At 37.6% G+C, this 21,660-nt stretch overlaps 1 protein-coding gene across 12 annotated transcripts in view; it reads left to right on the forward strand.

The window, feature by feature from the left end:
• The window catches only part of tspan9a (tetraspanin 9a), a 219,715-nt gene that overhangs the window by 139,952 nt on the left and 58,103 nt on the right, over positions 1-21,660 (forward strand). The gene's annotated exons all lie outside the window — the stretch shown is intronic.

The raw sequence follows: 21,660 nt of genomic DNA on the forward strand, positions 1-21,660 counted from the left end.
ACATTTAAACATACAGTACGTGCAGAAGTCTTATGCCTATGCAAAGAAGAAATGCGGTAGAGCAGATGCCTTCAAAAATAATGGAATTAAATGTTTCTACATTTTGAAAAAATACTATAAAGAGCAGTAAACAGTAATAAATGAATCAGAATCAGAATTTGGTGTAACAACCCTTTACCTTAAACAAAAAATTAGTACTCTCAGGTAGAATTAGTGCAGTTTTATAAGGAAATCAGCTGTAAGTTTTATTGAGCATCTTCCAGAACCAGCCACGGTTCTTCTGCAGACTTTGACTGTCGCACTTGCTTCTTATTTTTGCAGCAAAACCCAGCAGCCTTCATTGTGTTTTTTGTCTGAAAAGTGTCTCTTACATAATATGCTGCTTTCTTTACTGACATACAAACATGTTTCTGTAACATTTAATTTTGTGCTGGAAAACTAATGTTTGGAAATCTAAAATGTTTTTGTACTCTATAATGTAGAAGTAAAAAAAAAAATAATAATAATAAGTTTTTTGCACTAAGACTTTTTGCACTAAGACTTTTGCACAGTACTGTGTATACTGTTCCAACCTTATATACTGTATGTACATGCTTTTTTCTGGTTGTGAACCTACGTGTATGCCGGGTAACTGTGAGTAACAACTAATAGCCCGGACACTAAATCTGACTGTTCCGGGTGCCCAGCATACTGGGAGGAAAGGTGAGAGAGAGAGAGGGGGGGGGGGGGGGGGGGCGCTGTGTTTCAGTTTCTCTCTATATCTTTCAATTACACACCAGGAAACGGTAACTAGCTGTAATATGGCTGTCTCCCACTGAGCTCCCTGTATGTGGTTCACATGTGTGTGTAAATTGTATAATCAGACAGATTTTCAGTGTCCCCAGGCTGTTGGTCCTGCTGAGAAGTGCCGGTCTTGGTGCTAATGTTCACTTAATGATTTCTTACAGAGTCTTTTCATTTTTTTCACCCTAACTTTGATTAAGTTTAATGGCTACTTTGCTTTGGTCAGGTTAAGGCAAGTCTTATTCTTCTTGGTAGAGTCAGTGTGAAGCAGGTAGAGGCCGTCTAGATAGAGGACGAGCTGAGCGAGCGTTTAGAGAGCCGTGTGTTACTGTATCTTGACACCCCTGGAACAGTCCTTCTCTGGCTGCGGCACTCCAGGAATCAAAAGGTTCTACCGCAGTGGAGTGTTTAGTTCTGACACATCATCCTCTGCAGGGTGCAGTTCTTTAGAACCGCGGTGCCAGGTGCTGGCGCTCACCATGACTCACCATGACCAGTGTAACACGAGAAACAAGGTGAACAACGTCAGGAGCTGTAGGATTCTCGCAGCACTGCTCAGTGGTTCTGCAGCAGTTGTTGCCGACCATCTGGCTCCTCTTTCTTACGGGGATTAGTGTAGGCTAAGCTGCACCGCTTCAGCTCAGATTAAAGCGTTTAGTGCCGATCTAGACTACGGTGCATTCTGCTTAGCACTGATTCCTCCTGCTGCGTGATGTATCTAACCTGTCAGCTGACTGAACAAATGTTACATGTTTTGTTATTCTGAGTTGAACCATTTTATGTAGAAAACTGGATTTGAACTCTCAGTTCTACGTTTTTTGAAGGTTTTATTGGTTTTCTAAATCTCGGGCTTTGTGTCAGTATGAATTAAATTTCAACAATAAATGTCCATTGGAAGTTCTTCCACGTCGAATGATGCCTTTGCTCCTTTAAAGAGAAAGCTGCCTTTAGCTACAGCAGCTAGTGGGCCACACATTAAGTCTTCCTGTAGCTGTCTGTCTCTCTTATTTCAAGAATTATCCTCTGTAGGCTGCAATTTACAGAACAATTGGCTGAACAGCATCCTCACTCTTGTTTTTTCTCAGTCAATAACAGAGTTTCACTTGCTGGGTTGGCATCAGATTTGTATGTACTTATACAATTATCTGCCACTTTATTAGGAGCACCTGGGGAAAACGTGACGTCAGTGACTTGTACAGTGGCATGTATGTTACAGTGGTCACATGTTCATGTGTACATGTATAAACTGGACTGTTAAAGAATGGAAAAATGTCTCCTGGTCTTTTTCCAATCTTCAACTGCCCAGTTTCAATGAGTCTGTGCCAACTGTACCCACAGATTCTGTTCTTGGCTGATGGGAGTAGAACCCAGTGTATTCTTCTACTGTTGTAGCCTGTTCACCTGAAAGTTCAACGTGTTGAACAATGTTAAAAGAATGACATCATACAGTTCCTCCAGGATTTATCGATTTTGCGAAACACAAAATCAAGGAAACTCGGCAATATATAATTTTCAAATAAATAATAATAATAAATTATCTTTTTTTTTAAATTACCAAAGATTTTCTGTAGATTTGAGCCAAGACGTCTCATGTGACATCATCACAATGCGGCATGTGACGTCATCACAACGCGCATTCAGCCAAAGCCCCCTTCGATTCATGTGTCGAACATGAGCACAGCTAAAAGATCTCATTTCCCAACAAGCATCACAGTGAAAACCGTGCAAAACCGTTTTTTGCAATTGTAATATTACTAATTCAAGTAGTTTTACACAAAACAGCACAAAAAACTCAGCAAATTGCATCGCATATTTTGAAAAAAAGATGCAGAAAAATCAAACATTTTTGGCTGAACCATCACAAAAAAACTCAGCGATATCCTTTATGGACTGATAATATCTTGAAGCAGTGAAAAAAGAACAATACGGTCAAAATATTAATTATTATTATTCATAATAATATTAATCATATCTTTGTTAATAAAAAATAATAATATGGTGGTACTCAAAATAATGACAAGGTTTTAAGTCAAAATAATGATGTAGCATTTTTAAAAATATATGTGATTGTCTGTAGTATTAGTATCACCGGAAAGCTGAGACCTTTCACTTTACAGCAATGTAGAAAAGACACTAAAGTGCTTTGGGTCAATATGGCTTAGAAAGATAGAGCCGGTCATAAATAGTGTTCTTCTAACAACTGGATTTGTTTAATTACTGTTCATTTTAAATTGGGTCAATAATGAGTTCTTGAATGGAGGTAGCCTGACTAAAACTCTCTGTTTATTCAGACACTGTGCTTCTGTAATGTCTGTTGAATTAAATATTTCTGTAATGTTTAGTACTCTTAGCTTACTTCTCATTCTCGTCACTTCTAATCTGCTGTCAAGCTTTAATATAAGCGGAATGCATAGCTATCACTCGCTGCTATTAGATCCCCTATCAGATCAAAAGCAAAATCTTTTCCTTTTGACGTTCTGATTCATAGAATTGCACGACCTTAGCACTGTGCTCTAAAAGCATGTGGCTCAGAGTTTGTATTAAAGCCATTTCTTTTTTCCCTTTGATGGTAGCAGCTTTGTGCTTTTTTTTTTTATTCATAAACAGTAGTGCTTGCATTTGGGATTGCACAGGTTTATCTGCTATTAGGTGACGGGTAACAAAAGATCGTTTTAATCCCCCCCTACTGACATCATTTTTTTTAATGGTGGGAAAGTAGGTTGCCTAGTGAGAAAGTACAGAAAGTAAGTGCCAGTCTCAGACTGCTATGGTGCGAGAGAGGTGGTGTAGCTGTCACATCACTGTCTTGGTAGACTAAAAGTCCTTTTCTCAATATCAACACCATTGTTTTTGCTACAGGGCTTCTCTACAAGCAATCTCTTTACCACTTCAGCATCCTCTCTTTCTGTCCTCACACTCTTTTCCCTTCTCAAGAGATCATGTTTTCTAATGTTCTCTAATGCCCTTAGCTGTGGGGGATTTAATATTATAACAAAATATCACTAGGCTGCTCTCACCGTAAGCACTGTCACATGCACTTTTGATTGATGTGGTACTTGACTCTTAATCTGAAGGGAATGGAAATGTTGAAGAGAAAGATGACAAAGCTGTTCAATCTTTCTTTGCTCTGGTGGCAGTAAATGCAAATTACATTTTGAAAAATATCGAAAAGATCACATGGTTTAATTGTTCTCACGTGAGAGCATGTAGATAAAGCAATATCATCTCACTTCCCATTTATAATCCCAGTATACGGGTAGTGTATCACCCAGAAGACAATGGGTGCCAAGTTTATTTAACAGAATGTGAAACCAAATCACAGTCAGAAAAACAGGCCAGGTCAAAACACGTAAAGGCAAACAACTAGAGAAGTAATCCAAAGGGGCAGGCTAATACAGCAAAAACGATAAACAATCGATCAAAATAACAAGTAGCTCAGAATTGCTGACGGTAAAGTAGGCAAGACTTCACAAAGACTTCAGGTGAGCTAGGTAACATGAAAATAGGTTAGTACTCAGACAATGGGGACCTCTGGTGGTCTGGTGGTGTGGAGTGAAATCATCAGGTGAGCCTGTGACAGTGGGCTTCCTTTTGAGTCTGGTTCCTCTCTGGGTTTCTTCCTCATGTCATCTCAGGGAGGTTTTTTGTTGCTGTTTTGAGACTGTCACTTCTGGCTTGCTCATTAGGGATCTAAATCTAAATCATGTAAAGCTGCTTTGTGAAAACATCTCAAAATTGAATCACTCAAAAGATTATTGTCAAATTATTGGATAAGCATTTTATTTGAATTCTCACTGTAACTGTGTAATTGTCTTAATTTATATCAAATTCCTGAATAACTCCCCTCTCATTTCTGTCCATCTGTAGAGGTCACTATTTGATGATCACCTCTAACAGCTCTGATTCTTTGCTCTTTGTCTGCTTAGCGTGTCTCTATAACCCTGCAGCAGAGCTCATTACCTCGTAGGATCTGTTGGGATATGTTTCCTTCCCAGAGGCTTTGTGCAGTGAAATGGTTCGTGCTTGCTGCTCATCACATCGGTGCACCTAGAGTACATCCATTCAGACGCCTAAATAAAAAATATTCATGTTTGTTTTAGCCAAGAGTATTTTTTAAGATATAGTCAGCCATTTTGGCAGACACTAGCTGTTTTGAAACTAGTAGTATGGACAGTATGGACATATATGTGTGTATGTGTGTGTGTGTGTGTGTATGTGTGTGTGTGTATGTATACTCAGCAAAAAAAGAAACACCCCTTTTTCAGGAGACTGTATTTTAAAGATAATTTTGTCAAATCCAAATAAGCTTTACAGATCTCTATTGGAAAGGGTTTAAACAATGTTTTTCATGCTTGTTCAATGAAGCATAAACAATTATTGCACATGCACCTGTGGAACAGTCCTTAAGACATTAACAGTTTACAGGCAGTAGGCAATTTAGGTCACAGTTACAATAACTTGAGACACTAACGAGACCTTTCTACTGACTCTGAAAAACACCAGAACAAAGATGCCTAGGGTTCCTGCTCACCCGCGAGAACATGCCATAGGCCTGTTGCAGGGAGGCATGAGGACTGCAGATGTGGCCAGAGCAATAAGCTGCAATGTCCGTAATGTACGACACCTAAGACAGTGCTACAGGGAGACAGGAAGGACAGCTGATCGTCCTTGCAGTGGAAAATTACATGTAAACGTGTGTCCTCCCAGACGTGATGGAGAAGTTGCAAATGCCATGGTGGAAGAGTGGAGTAACATCTCACAGCAAGAACTGACAAATCTGGTGCAGTCCATGAGGATGAGATGCACTGTAGTACTTAAAGCAGCTGCTGGCCACCAAATACTGACTGTTGACAAAGTGGCCACCAAATACTGACTGTTGCATTTAATATCGACCCCCCCTTTATTCAGGGACTCATTATTCCATTTCTGTTCGCCAACTGTCTGTGAAACTTGTCCAGTTTACGGCTTAGTTGTTGAATCTTTTTATGTTAATACAAATATTTACACATGTTAAGAAATTTACTGGAAATAAAAGCAGTTAAATGTGAGAGGACATTTCTTTTTTCTCTGAGTATGTCCATGACGTATACATAACAGATTCACTGGGCCAGTGTCACCCATGATGCACTATGCCCAATGGTTTAAGTCCGATTGTTAACACAATTACAGCATGGATGGATGCACATTTAGGTTATATTGTAAGCTCAGTGATGCGGTGGTTAGGTTATATTATAATCTCAGTGTCACAGAAGAACTTAATTGTGGTAATGTAATACAAACTAATTTCATTAAATGTTCAGTGGTATAGTTCTCTCATATTTTTTATTGGAAGAATATGTCTATGTGGATGAGGACATCATATTTCATCTAAAGAAAATATTTTGGAAGCTTGTACAACCATAATCTCTCTAAAATGTAAGGCACTTATGCATCTCAGCCCATAATATGGGGCAATTTATCTTTTTTTGTTCTTGTAGTGAAATTTCTCAAAATGAACAGACCATGTCTCAGTATACTATGAAATTTTTACACTGGCACAAGCTGTTTATATGGTCAACTCAAAAAATATTGGCATCCTTAATACAAATGCTAAATGTATATATTAAACAAGCATGATGGATCAACTTTTCCATTTAAAATAATAAATATATATTTTTTAAATTGTTAATTAAATGCACACAATATCTTTCTCCCAACATAAATTATTTCCGTAAGCACTTTTTAACAGTGTTCAAACATATAGAAGAACTTTTTGCACCTCTAAATAATGAATATAAAATACATGCAAATAAATAATGGTCTTAAAAAATTGACATTTTAAATTGCTCTTAGTCTTAAGAATTTCTGCTTGGTTTAACCAAATTTATGGTTCCATTTGTTGCTGATTAATTGTTGCCAAATTTTATGTAACTTTATTTTTGCCATTTTGCCATTTAGCACCATGTGAAAAACAAAAGAGCTTTCCACACAGAAGGGACAGAAATTTGCTGACATGCACAGGCCAGTAAATGGATTTAAAATAAATAAATAAAATAAATAAATAACATAAACCACTAACAATACCATTATGGATAGTCAGGACCATAATAAAATGTTTCACCAATCTGGAACAATTAAAAATGTGGCAGGAAGAGGACACACAAACATACAGTATCCCTGTACAGTGAGGAGAATGATGAGGCAGGTGAAAAAGCTTCAGTTTCACAATTGCACAGTTTGGCAGATAAAAAAAATCCACTATTAAACTGGACCCTATAACAAGCTGTTTGGAAGGGCTGTAAAAAAGCAAGCCAGTCTTGAGAGCAATCCTCAAAATACAGACCTTGAATGTCACCAAGCATCATTACAGCAATAATTTGAAAGCAGGGAATGCATACAGGAAAAAAGCCCCATAGCCATTCTAAAATATTAAAAATATGACCGTAGATCATTGGTTCTTTGAGGCTGTTTTACATCTAATGATCCAGATGCTCTTGTAACGATTGAGAGCATTTTAGTGACACAGCACCAGGATATTGTAGCTGGTTGTCTCATGCAGGAGATTAAAACTTGATGGATCTTTCAGTGGTCTGATTTGACGTAAGCAGTCCACATGTGCAGTCCTAAAAATGTAAAGGTACGTTTAAAATGTTCTGCATGGAGGCGTGCTCCAAGAACCCTTTCCAAATGTTTAAAAAAAAATGCTAAAGTAAAGCAGAAAATGGCAAGTATCACTTATTGCATGTGTTATCTATATATTGATATAATTTGTCATTTGCATAAAGGATACTAGTAATACTGGAACTTTCCCCCCTAAGCATCTTCTGAATGTGTAGCGGGATTGGCAGGGGCTTTATGCATTGTGTCCCCTCAGCTTCCTCCTGGCAGACAAAATCAATGCAAATCTACACCTTAACAGTGAATTAATGTGCATTCTTAGAATAGCACCCTGGCATTCACTGCTCAGCACTTTTCTTTATTACCCAAAACAGATACCCAGGAAATCAATGACTACACTTCAAGGTCTCTGTGTATCTTCTGACCTTATACTCACATATGACTGAGAGTCTTGTCAGAGTTAGCCTTTTACCATTGAATTAATGAGAACAGGGTCTTTAATTACACACTAACAGCATGGGAACCTCTGCACCTTATTTCTGATGTTGATGGCCAGAGGGTAATTTTGGTCAAAGTAGATTTAATGGAGATCATGTGAGACCCTGAAGCTTTTCATTTGAGTCTATAAAAGACCTGTCTTCTCAGTCTGCTCCTTATCCAGGGTCTTTAGGGACCAATCCTACAAAAGGACTATCCAGTGACTGTCACTGACAGGATCTATACTCCATCTCTTTGAGTTGCCAACCACATCTGATGTGATTAGTTTGGATTGAATTTCCATCAAGCCTGACGGACCCAGATACTTTTTTTTAATGTTTCCCATTCCTGACCATGACATGACCATGGAGCTTAAGAAGTCAACAACTGTCTGTCTGATCTGGCCTTTAATTACACTGTAATGACAATGCGCAATGCACATCTTTTCTCTGACGCCGATGCCTAAAGGGTGCAGTAAATGTAAGTCCAATTAGATTAAATGGTGATCAGAAGAGACCCTGAACAATGCCTCCTGGGAAAAACCCCTACTAAGCACACAGTCTGGTGAGCACCACTGACATTTTCTACACATTAAGACACCAGCGCCATTGAAACAATTTTGATTTGACTGAATTCCAATCAAGTTTGAAGAACCAAAACACAATTTTCATGAGTATCTCCCATTTCTGACCATGGCATTTCCGAAGCCAAAGGAGTCAACACATTTAATCTAATTTATCTTTCAACTGTTGGGGGCTATTTTGGTTATGTTTGTATGGCATCGATTTTGTCTATAGTGTATATAAATCCTTATAAATGTTTATCATGCAAGTACCTCATATCCTTTCTTTTCAGCGCAATCTCGCCAATATGACCTGATAATACTTTTTTTATTTAAACATACTATATCAACACATGGGACCAAAAACCCCAAAACCACAGAAAATAATTTTTAAAATTATGATTGAGACCTTTACTATACTATATCTGCATATCTTCAGCACCTAAGTTTCAAGCCAGCACTTTAAGCAGAATTTGATCATATTAATTCGAATAATGTAATTTTGTATTAGATTATAATTATGGATACTGTGTTCACGAAATGCATCTTTTTCTTTTTTTTCTTTTTTTTTTATTAGGGCCTTTTTTTTCTTCTTAAGACGTGCACTCACTATCTGAAAGAAAATGGACCCAGGATGGAGCTGAATTTTGTTGTGTGTAACAAGAGTCCTCTCCAGACTTAGAGCACAAAATTTAGACCTAATCATTAACGAGCGCAATATTAATGCCTGAACATTATCATGTATTTATGATTTGTTATTCTTTATGGATAAAGAATCCTGCTGTGTTAGACCTACCCTTTCAGATTAAGCTGTGTTGTTTATAGATGCAGACTAAGTTAATATTTTCTAGATTTTAAATTTCTAAGGTCTTGTAATACACTCCAAGTATTAACCTTGATGTCAGTCTCACACACACACACACACACACACACACACACACACACACACACACACACACACATACACACAATATGCATAATAATAATCATCATAATCATCATCATCATCAGGAACCCTGATTATCTGAATCTGATTATTTGAATATCTAAAGCCCCAGACTTGAACAGCTTCACTTTTTAAGCTTTGAGCACGTAAACAGAGTACCAATAGCAAGCCTCATATACACTCTATCAGCATCTCACCTTCTCTGTCCTTTGTAATATAAGATGGCAATATTTCATTTCATTTCATTCCAAGATGCAATTACAATCAATAAAACCATACATAAAATGAGCAGTTTGCTCCTCCTGCACTTCACAGAAGAGTGAATTTTATGTGTTTATGAGCTGCTCGATCAGAAGGTGCTTTGGATAACACACATTATCTAATGGAGTTATGTTTGAAAAATTCTCATTAAACAAGCTGTTGTCCATCACTTTGAGTCAATATCAGGTATTTGAGGACTTTTTGATGGTGCAAAGCAAACCGAAAGCGCAAATGCTCTAGTAATAGATGTGTGTAGGTGACATTGTTGGATTAAGGCAAAACACATACATTAACATTGCAGAAATTAGTGAACATATGTTGCATATAGTGCACAACTGTTAATCCAGGACTGATCTCATTCTCCTACACATGCCATAAGTACAAAAATGTATTTAAAAATAAAGCAAAACAAAAAAAAACGTGTCCACTTTTATGGTAACTAGCAACATTGCTTATTATGAGTGCCTGAAACTTGGTTGTAAAACCTTTCCTTGACAAGCCAGTACACACACCAGGGCTTATATACTTGTACTCCTGGGTCGTCTGGCTCATTCTGTACCTGTTGTCTGCATTTATTGCTTATTTAAACTGACAACGAATATTGCACTCCTCTCACCACTGAAGCTGGAGTACCAATAAATATACAGTTTACTCTTTTCCCTCAGGCCTCTCCCAGGCCACTAAGATGGACATTGCCCAGTGGCCTTATGTTTTCCTGAGGGCTTTTTCTATACCTCACAAAATAAAGTGCATCTTCAATTTTTCCTCCATCCTAACATTTCTCCATCCCATCCATTCATAATGTTCCCTTCATTTGAGATGCGACATCAGGTCTGTAGGTTCATCAGTCATGTTTATTGCTGTTACTTTTAAAGAGTCAATCAGCAGCATACTTGCTTATTTTTTTCTCTAGATATTGCTCTTGATGAGTTGCTGTTTATTATGAAGTAATTGTGGAAACACCACATTAATGATGCATTCCCGCCTAGCGACTGACTTTGATTAAGAGCAGATGAAATTTGCTCTATCTGCCGGCACTATATTGATTTAATGATGTTGCAGTAAAAGTAACACTGGGCTGTTGATTAACAGACGGCAAATGTACACAGCCTTGAGGTTTCAGATTCATGTTGTAAGCAGAACTTTGCTGACTCCGATATTTAGATTTGTGGTAATTTTAATATCTGTATTTACAACTGTACTTCCTTTAAGCGATTAACTTTATTGATAAACAAACAATTTGGAAAATGATCACAAGTACAGATTGCACTTTATTTAACCCAGTATAATGTTTCATTATGTCTGTTAAGGTTAGTTTCTGTCTCGTTAGATCATTCATTTATTCATTCATTTTTAGTAACCGTTTCATTCTGATCAAGGTCACAGGGAATCTGGAGCCTATGCCACGAGTCAGGATTTGGTCTGGATTGATATTGCTGATTATTTCATTATTATGCTGATGCTTAATGCAGAATCTTTATTTTTAGTATCTATTTTTTTGAGGAAAGTGATTTAAGGCCAGATATATCACTAGGACACAGCACAAGCTTAATTATGAGCTCTGTTCCTTACATATCATGTAACGTCAAACAATCAGATTCAAGTAACATGTTCTGAAGTGCTGCTTAATGGTGGTCCATTATGGCTAAATCATGGTTTAGGTATAATAACATGGTGGCTTTGAGCCAGAGAGAGAGATGGGAAGAATTGCATATTTTAAGATCATAAGGTAGTTTGGCAGAGGTATGTTGCAATCTTTTAAGCTGACAGAAAGAGGAATGTAGGGAGACAGCAGGTCTCTTTTCCTTATTTGTTTTTCTGTCTGAGCTTAGTAAGAAAATCCAACAGGGCAATATTGGTGTTTTATTTTGAATTACCGTCCTATACCTTGTCCTAAACTGCTCATATTTCTGTATATCTGGCCAGTCATTAAATAATCTTTCCTACTGTCATAATAACATTTGAAACAGGTAACATAAAATTAAATTTTAAGCCTTTGTGATACATTTATCCAGGAAGGGTCAAATGGTGCATTATAAAGGACCTTAACATGCACCATAAGGTTGGATAATTGCGTCGTTGGTAATTTAGGATGCCATTTCCCAGAAATATCTATGGACAGCTGGGCAGGGTCTGTAACCAAAGAGGCTGCAGGGAAGGGCAACTGCAATGGAAAGCACTGTGGTCAGGATCGCTGGACTAATTGGCAGCCTCAAATCTTATGCCTACATGTGCGATGGAACATTTTAAACCATTCTACTATTTTGTTCCTTTCTTAGCACAACCAACAAGTTTGTTTAAACCCCATTTACCAAGCCTCTGGGGCTGCTGAAACCGCATAGCTGACAAGAGCGTGGCGCACGCCGAAAGTCGTAACCTGAGGCTGCTTCCTTTGAGAAGGAATGTTCTTTTGAGTGTCTACCAAATCTGGAGGAGCGATGATAAGAATATCTGCAAGCTGATTTTAGGCCCCTTTCATGTCTTACGTGAATATTTCAGTCCTACACTTTTCTAATGCATTCTGGAGCTTAGGTATGAGGCTTCTGCTTAAACACATTTACCTACATTGTTTATTTTAATTCAGTGGTCTTGTTTAATTGTTTGAACAAAGCCTTTTACAATACTCTACAACGCCCCCCCGCTTCCCCCAATTTGCTCACCTACAAATTCCCACCCACCAGGCAGATCTCCCCATCATGCAACAGCTACTAACTGGGGAGGGTGATGGGTAACACATGCTTCTTCCTAGACACATGAAGTCAGCCAACTCGCAGGAAAGCAACTTTTCTCCACAATGGAGGAAAGCACTATCTACTTTTTTCCACGTACATGAGCTCACAGGTATGCATGACGCCAACGATTGGCTCACTCTGATTGAGAGGGGAAAAAGCATGTGCTCAGGGAAGTGGTAGCTCAGTAGTTAAGACAGTAGGCTCCTGAGCAGAAGGTTCAGAGTTCAAATCCCAGCCCTACCAAGCTGCCACTGCTGGGTCCTTGAAACTCAAATGCTCAGTTGTACAAATGAGATAAATGTAAGTCACTCTGAATAAGGGTGTCTGCCAAAAACGTAAACTGTCATCCCTCCCACACGCGGTTTTGCTCTCTTGGCCTCAGCCAATAATGGCAGTGGCATGGTCGGATTTCAAACTCTTAATCGCCAAACGATTTGGTGAATACTTTTCTAAACTTACAACAAAAGTTTTTGTCTATTCTCATAACAATAATAGCATCCCTTAAACTCCCAGGATGCATTGGTGGGATTAGAATCATATTCCTCACTCTTGTAACCACACGCACCATTAGTTTCACTGTAGTTACAAAATAATATGCTTTATTTTGAACAGCTGAGTAATAAGCTAGGAGTTTAATACATTGAGCTAAGAATTGAACCCTGGAGCTGTGAGGCAGCAACCATTATTGTTTGGTGTACATGGGAATATATTTGTGTGTGTGTGTGTGTGTATATATATATATATATATATATATATATATATATATATATATATATATATATATATATATATATATATATATATATATATACACACACACACACACACACATTTATATATATTTGGGTGGCCATCAATAGACTTAAGGGGAACCCAGTTAGAACCAGTTTGTGTAAAGTTTTGAACAGTCCTGGGGAAAAACACCACCATCACCATTCCTTTAAGACAGGGGTCAGGAACCTATGACTTGCGAGCCATATATGGTTCTTTTAGAGATTGCAAGATTGCCTATGGCTCAACGGCAGGCAAAAAATACAAGTAAAAACAATCACAAAAGCTAGTGTGTCAATTTAATTAAAACTCACTATATTTTAAAATATTACATAATTCATAATCAATGCCTGTTTGTCATGTATTCACCAATTTATGTGGCACAACAAGCTCAAATTTCATTGGACAGTGTGGAGCAGAGCAGTAATTTCCTGGTCTAATTGATAAATCGGTCGAAAACTACATAGCCAGTCTATTAAAAAAAATTTAACAAAGGTGAAATAGCTAAAAAAATAAAAACAACAACAACAAAAAAAAACTGAGGCATATTGTTCTTTCCAGTCCGAACAGACATACGAATTTGCATATTTGGAAGTCGCATTAATGGTAAGTAGTGTTCAATTTACTCTTACTTGCGTACTGCATCTTGTATTGATTTACCATTTGACAAAACTATCATAGATGGTTAAATGAAGGCCAAGTGCCGCCTACAGGCCTATTAGGTGAAGTCCAGGCTGTTAGTTCAAGAACACGCAAAAATGTGAAATGGCCTTAATTACATTACCATTTTTTATAACTATGCAATAATAGTAAAAGATAATAACTAGAATAATAACAACACATAAACGATTTTTTAGAATTTTAATTTTCCTGTGGCTTTTTAAGGAAAAAATCATAACTTTTTTTGGCTTTTATGGCTCTGCCAGCTGAAAAGGTTCCCGACCTTTGCTTTAAGATCTTCTTCTAATGCATATAGTGGATCGATACACTTGTTTAATTGGGCTTGCATGGTGCAGTATAGCATCATCATCTAATTCTGAGGATTCATGAATCCCCATGAGGCAGTGCCCCTATTTCCTTTTTCATGCATTGGAAAATAAGGCTCTTGAATAATTCAGTTCCACTTTAACCAAGATGCTCTTTTGACTGTTTAGCAATGAATATCCCATTGACCAGTGTATTTCTGAATATAGCGTATGCTTTATGTTTTCTTTCTTTTTTATTTTGTTATTTTTTTAACTGCACCATGCACGTCAAGTTTTATGCGACAATTTTTGTGAATATTTTAATTAGGTCATTTTGGCCCAAGCAGAAAACTCATCAAGAGTTAGGTAAAGCAATATGGAGTGAAAATGTGTCCTTATTTAGGTAACATTTATATCTGTATCAAATTCCCCATGGCTGTGCTCTCAGTGGTGACTAATTTATTTGGAGTCTGCCTGCAGTTAACATATAGAGACAGGCCAGTCTGTGGGGACATGCAAGCTTCATGCAACCTTTCTTGTCATAGTAATAAAGGTTGACAAAAACCACTGAGGCTGTGGAAGAGAGTTGGCCTTTGCAGCTTGTGCAATGTGTTACATTTATTAAGATCAAAGAACCTTTTCATGATAAACTACACCAGTGGAATTTGAAAGTAGGGTTCAGACAGACGTGTATGGGGAAGATGTAGTGAGTTACAGTATACGCTCTGTACAAAAGAACCCTTACAATCCATTTTTTTATCAGAAATTTAATAATCACCCACCATGAAGTTCTTCCAAGTCAGGGTGACCTGCCTAATAATAGAATGTGGTTTAATAGGTATATAATATTTCCTTCCTATCTTTCAGTGTGCTATACAATAGAGTGTTTGAGGTTTGGCATTTCCATGGAGTCTGACTCTCTGCCAAATCCCTTCATCTCGTAAACACCATACATTCCTTACCGGCGTCCAGCACAGAAGAACGTAACTCAATCAGCAAAAGCAGAACATATGGCCTCATCAGCAGCTGCAATAATATGTACTCCTGCTTTCAGCAGTGGAATGGGAATCAAGAGACTTGGATTACGGTGTGAGAACATGCAACAGGAAGTTTCATCTCCATATCATGAGACAAGGAAGTAGCGAGACAAAGTATGCATGATGATAAGTTATGAGGACATGGCTCAGGGTGACACCTATCCCCTGTAGCATAAAAGCTCGCTACATTTAGCAGCCATATGTCAAAACAAAAGACACTGTCCGCATCACACTGAGCCGCAGAGTTAAGTACAAACTCTTCGAAATGTGTCGTAGCATGATGCCTTCACTGCTCATTGAAGAAAGCAAACACTTATAAAGTGTGGCAGATAAATGCACTGAAATGAACAGGATATTCCTCTGTGTGACAAAAGCAATGGCTTGTCATAGAGTCTTAAACCTCTCTCTGCAGGAGTCCAGTTTAGTTGGCCTCTTTTGGAGAATAAAAGTACTTCACTTGTCTACACATATAACTCAGCAGAAGCATATAACCTACCAGAATCCTCTGGAGAAATGTGCATTTGCATATAAAGAGCGAACTTACCAATAGTGCCAGCAATGGGGGACCAGTTTTTGCCTGTCTGAAATTTAGCACTGCTGGGACATGCTATCAACACTGTGCCCTTTTTAAAAGCTCCTTTCTCTGACTCTTGAGTAAAGTCAAGACACAAAAATGTATTCTTATTCTGATTCTTACAGCAGTGTCCAGGTTGTGTATACTCCATCAGCATTTCCTGTTCCTTCTATACTTAGAATAAAGACACCACATATCACAGTATCACATGCCTTCTTGCAACTAAATGACCATGTGGTACATTCCATAATTCACATTTAGGTATGAAGTCATACAAAAGTCAAACAATCTTGTAATTGATCGTGTCCTTTTGATTTGATATATTGTCCTAAATAAATGCCGTTTAGTCCTTGAATTTTGTTTTAGGGGTCTATGTCATTTTATTTAATAAGCCATGAAATTGTGTAGAACTATGGGATAGAAAGCAGTTGATGAAGCAAAGGGTTAGAGGTTTTTTTTGTTGTTGTTGTTGTTTGTTTGTTTTTGCATCTTAGTCTGACATTAAATCAAATTAACCATTGTTTTGTAGAGCTGACCAGGTCTATGGTCAATCAACTTTCTCTCTCTATCTCTCTCTTTCTCTCTCTCAGAGCAGCAGGATGATTATGTATTAATAGCAGGAGAGCTACAGTAACTGATATTTCCTGAACCTAATGCAGATCATGGCAAGCTACCTGCTTCAGTATTAACTCTCCTACAGAAAGCATGAACTAGTTAAACAAAATGGGACACTATCTGTTTAGTGCTCCAAATATCTGTATCTGTGACTGTATTTGGAATCGAAAGCAGGCATGGCCTAAACAAGAAGACTTTTTTTTTAATGCGCCCTACCACAATGACTCTGGACTGTAAATGTTTGCTGTGACATATCACCCAAGTACAAAATTGGTCTCAAATACAGATGTCTGCTGGACTATTTTTTGTTTCTCCCACTCATGCAGTTATTATTTTAGTTTGTACCTGCCCATGATATTTTCTAATGTATTAAGTTGGTACTATTTTGCAAATTATAACCAAACTAGTAGCCTAATTTAAACCACTGCAGCCCTGACCAGGCAGTTACTAAGGATGTTGTAAATGCAGTATGCATCACCGCACATTCGTGTTAAAGGACCATTCCACATTCACAACTTTTTTCTTGCATCCTGTGGGATCCTAGTGATGATGTACACTTCTAGTCGCAACCAGACACCTTGTGAACCTTTATATATAATTATTTGGTTACATCTTTACTCAGGCTGCTTATCTACTTGAACAGTTTGTTAACATTTCTGTGGACATTCTTGAATGACACCAGCCCAACAGAAATAGAAGCCCTTCCACAACTGCTTTGTGCTTAGTACTTTATACTTTTCTCTTGTCTGTGTAAATTGAGAGAACCTATATATATATATATATATATATATATATATATATATATATATATATATATATATATATATATATAGACAGGTATATATAGAGATATATATATAGATATATATACTGTCATGTCTTTCCCTCTGCCCATTGGTCAGGCAATGTATGAATTTCTCTCTTTATTGTGCAATGTTTTGTCTTTTTCTCAGCCAACTCTTTACCCCCCCTTTGGTCCCACTAGCTTTCTGTCTTGGTTTCTTTTGTTGTCCATCTTTTGTGCTTCTCAGAGGATGACAGATCACTTTTAGATGTTTTTTTCCTGCTTAGATCTCCATTTCAGAGATCTAAGCAGGATCCAAAAAGCCTTACAAGCAAAGTCCCAAAGCCTTACAAAATACTTTGTATCGGGGTATTTTTAGAAAAAGAGGAACTTCTTCAATCCATCTGAATATACTCATAACCATCTGTCTGCTCCCCAAATTAGAAGCAAATTTTTACTCCTGATTTTTTTTCACTACCAGAAAAGGGATTGTCCTTAATGAACCCTCATAAGTGCTTTATACATGAGCTATGATTTTACTTTTATCCTTCGCCAATTACACTATGTTCCTCACTCATGCATCTTGCATTAGTTCTTTCAACTATCACTAACAAAATATTGCCAAATGTGATTTGTATAAGTGCCTTAGAGTGTAGTGTATATGATCCAGCATTACCCTGTTGTAGTGTGGGAGTGGCAGACACCAATAATATATTTCTGTCCACTTAAATGCACAGTATAAATGATTCAGCACATTATCTATGTGTTCTTCCACCACCTATGTAAACGTTCAAACACTCCCCAGGTAGTAGAAAATGATGAGGTAAAGCCATTGCTATGCAGTGACATATTGCAAAGGAGATTGCAACTTCCACTTCCCATCCCCAAAAGAGGAATATAGACTATGCCTCAATATGAGATGCGATTTCGCATCTCCTTAGCTATTGGACCCATCCGAATAGTGACACACACACACGCACACCTCCTCTCCAGGATATTGAGTGAATTTCTGTCTGCCCCGAGGGACATCTGTGTACACTCTGCCAATTCTCTTCTATCTATTATACCCACTTCACCTCTCCTGTGATAATTTCTCATCTTTAGAAGTATTGCCTTATGAAGAAATGGTTCAGGCTACTATTGAATTAGCTGGCAGTAATAATCATGTGATTGGCTTTTATTGCCATCACCCTCTCCATCACATCCTTTTGGGTTTGGGGAAGTGGTTTATAAATATTATGAAGAAAAACGAATGTAGACAGAACAAAATCAATTGGTGGTGGTGAAAAGTTTGTTGTAGGAAATTACTAAAGTGGACCTTAACTATTAGTGGAAGTGGACATCCAGATACAGGTATCTCTGCTATACTTGGTAAATAGCCCAAACTTATAAGCTGAAAAAGCTGAGGCAGGCCATGGTGTCAGTGGTATTTTTGCACACACCTCCAGGAGGTAAAGTAGTTTGAGTGATTTATTATTCCAGAATTACGCTAGATTGTACCACAGTTCCAATAAGAGTTAATTAGCTGTGAAATGAAGTACACTACATTTATGTGATAGAGTAAAGGGGAGTAAAGTCATCAAGTAAGGAAGTGGTCAAAATTGTTTTTCACCATGGCAGAAGATTTTACTTCACACATTTAATTAGCCCATTAACGTGTTGATATCCAGATTCGGAGAAATGTCTCTTCACATTTGCTCCCCAATGTGGTCATTTGACAATTCCTATCCACTAGCTAACTCTCCTCTATTGCACAGCACCTAGGGAGGGTGAAGTGTATCATGTGCTTCCTCAAACATGCAAAGATAGCTACTACATTTTTTCGACCTGATGAAAGTCCCATGTGCCTTCTTTCATATACATAAACTCACAGATGCTCACAATTGGTTACTGTAGGAATGATTGACAGGGGAGAGCGAGGAGAGAGAGTCTCTTGGACTCCCAGCCACGTATGGCCATGGCGTCACACTTAGGCTCTCTCAACGATAGGTCAAACACTTTTCTGTTACACTTTAAACTAATTCAGGTCCAATATTTATACACCATAAACATATGGGGTTATAGCATAACTACTGAATATCAAATAGAAATATACAATAAACATATACAAAATATTGCTTAAATATAGCTCTATAGATCTATAGTAGGAAATTGAAACTGATATATTGGATATGGTGACATGTAAACTGATAACTGGGAAAAATCACACTGTAGCAGTAATTTGATTCTGCATTTAATTTACTTTGATTCATTTTTCCACATGGAGGTGGCAGCATATGTACAATATAGTAGCTTGTATGTACTGTAGTTAAACTCTTTCACCAATGGAGCAGCTTTGATAAATGTACAAGATGTAAACCTATGCACAAGCCTGACATGAGCATAGGTCTACATCTGCACTACTAATCATTACTGTTACACATCAAGTCCAATCACTACCATTTGCTACTAGCTAGTCCATCTGTACTACTGCAAACTTTTCGCACATTTATTCTTCGGCTAAATTCACACTCAGCGTTAATGCACATTTCATTCATGAGTGCACTGGCTTGTTGTATTGTCTTGTACTTTGTTTAGTGTATTGTTTAGTGTTGATTGTTGAGCTGAACAGAACCAAATTACCATCACCATGGTTGTATGGCAATAATGAATCATGAATCTTGATCTCCTGCTGAGCTGAAACTGTAGAGTAGAAGTTGGCATCCTCAGTTCTGGTTAATCCTGTGCTTTCCCTGTGATTATTCCCACTCTACTTCAAATGAAGAAGACAAAAACAAACAAACAACATAAATACATTTCACAGAAATTATGTAGAAATGTTTTTATTAACTTTCTACTTGGCTTACTTTCTGGAACGATCATGTTAAAGGTCTAATTAACAAACATAGCTGCAAAAATGGCTGTAGGCTATGAGTGAATACTTATAAAGATCACCTTAGTTTTGATGGTCATATTTATTAATATTAAAAGCAAATTATATCAGTATATAGTGGTTCATCTTAAGCACTCAGTGGAATTTCAGTGGAAATGTTTAAATGCAAATGTTCCCCTTTTTCACTTTTTGAGGGTATCCAGACTTTAAAATACTAGAATTTGTGATTGATATACAAGCAAAAGAGAAGCATTTGAGTTCAGGAAAGCCTGCAGTTTTCCAAAATAAAGTACATATAGTAGAAAATCATGAAGATTTCAGTGTGTGAAGGTTTTTCCCAGGCTGACACATATATAGATTGATGTTTCTGGTGCTGAACACTAGACTCTCACACTGCTTCGATATGCTACAGTCATTTTCTCTCAGTGTTACATTTCATTTTAGCTATGTGTGACGCCTACGTGTGTTCTGTCACCCCCTCTGCCATGTGGTGCTAAAACAAGTGTCGGTGAATTGATTCACTGAGGTCATTGAAGATTTGGAGATTTCCTTCTGTTTCTGGTGCTGGGGAATTTTTGCTCCATCATGAAGCTTCACATGCCATCAATATTCTCAGGAATAGGCATGTTTATGGAGGCCAACACACCCACCCACACACATACACATACACACACACACACACACACACACACACACACACTTGTATTTTCAATGCAGTTTTTTAATTAAATCTTTATTCTATATAGACTGCTATGCAGATGCTGTAGGTAAATACAATAACAACATGAGTGTGTGTTTTTGAAATGATTGATGGGTCTCAGTGTCACAGGATTTTAGTCTCAGGCTCAAATTGGTTTGTGGGTGATTGTGGGGGATGTAAAGATACATGGTAAAGCACAAGGAATTCAAATCTTAAAATAGGAATTTCAAGCTCAATTCAGTGTGTGTGTGTGTGTGTGTATGAGAGAGAGAGAGAGAGGGAGAGAGAGAGAGAGAGAGAGAGAGATGTGTTACGTAATGTACTAATTATACCTCCTCCCCTTCTAGTAGTCTTTAAAGGTTAATAGTCTCAAAAAAGATGAGAATGTAAGAGAGCATAAAGTGCGGTGTATATTACGTTCTCAAGCGAATTGCCTATTTGTAAAATATTAATTGCTTATCCATGCTTGTTTGTTTAGGTTGTAACAAAGCATGAAACGTCCCACACAATCAGCTCACTCCTGAGCATCTATGCCGTTTTAGAGCGTAGTGTTCAGAGATGCTAAAGCCGGTTTTAGCCTGATTTTGCTCTCTTAGACAAAAGATGCACATTGTAAAATGGATCAGCAGTCTTAAACAGAATCATGTAAAGTACTCGCCAGTGGGCCAGAAAGTGGCACTGTTAAAAAAAAAAAAAAAAAAAACAGCCAATGACAAAAGTTCTGGCAGTGTTAGCAATTTTTTTTTTTTTTTTATTAGAATAAAAAAAAGTGTCACCAATGTTTTGATACTTTTCTAAAAGACTATTGTAACTCATTATCGGTCTCCCTCAAACAGCGTTATCCCACCTACAGCTGGTTCAAAATGCGGCAGCCAGGTTTTTAACAGGGTCAGAAAAGAGGGATCACATTTCCCCTGTATTAGCATCTCTACATTGGCTTTCCATGAAATTCAGGGTTGATTTTAAAATTCTGCTTTATGCTTA

The sequence above is a fragment of the Ictalurus furcatus genome, chromosome 4 (genome assembly GCF_023375685.1).
Source record: "Ictalurus furcatus strain D&B chromosome 4, Billie_1.0, whole genome shotgun sequence".
Lineage (NCBI taxonomy): Eukaryota > Metazoa > Chordata > Actinopteri > Siluriformes > Ictaluridae > Ictalurus > Ictalurus furcatus.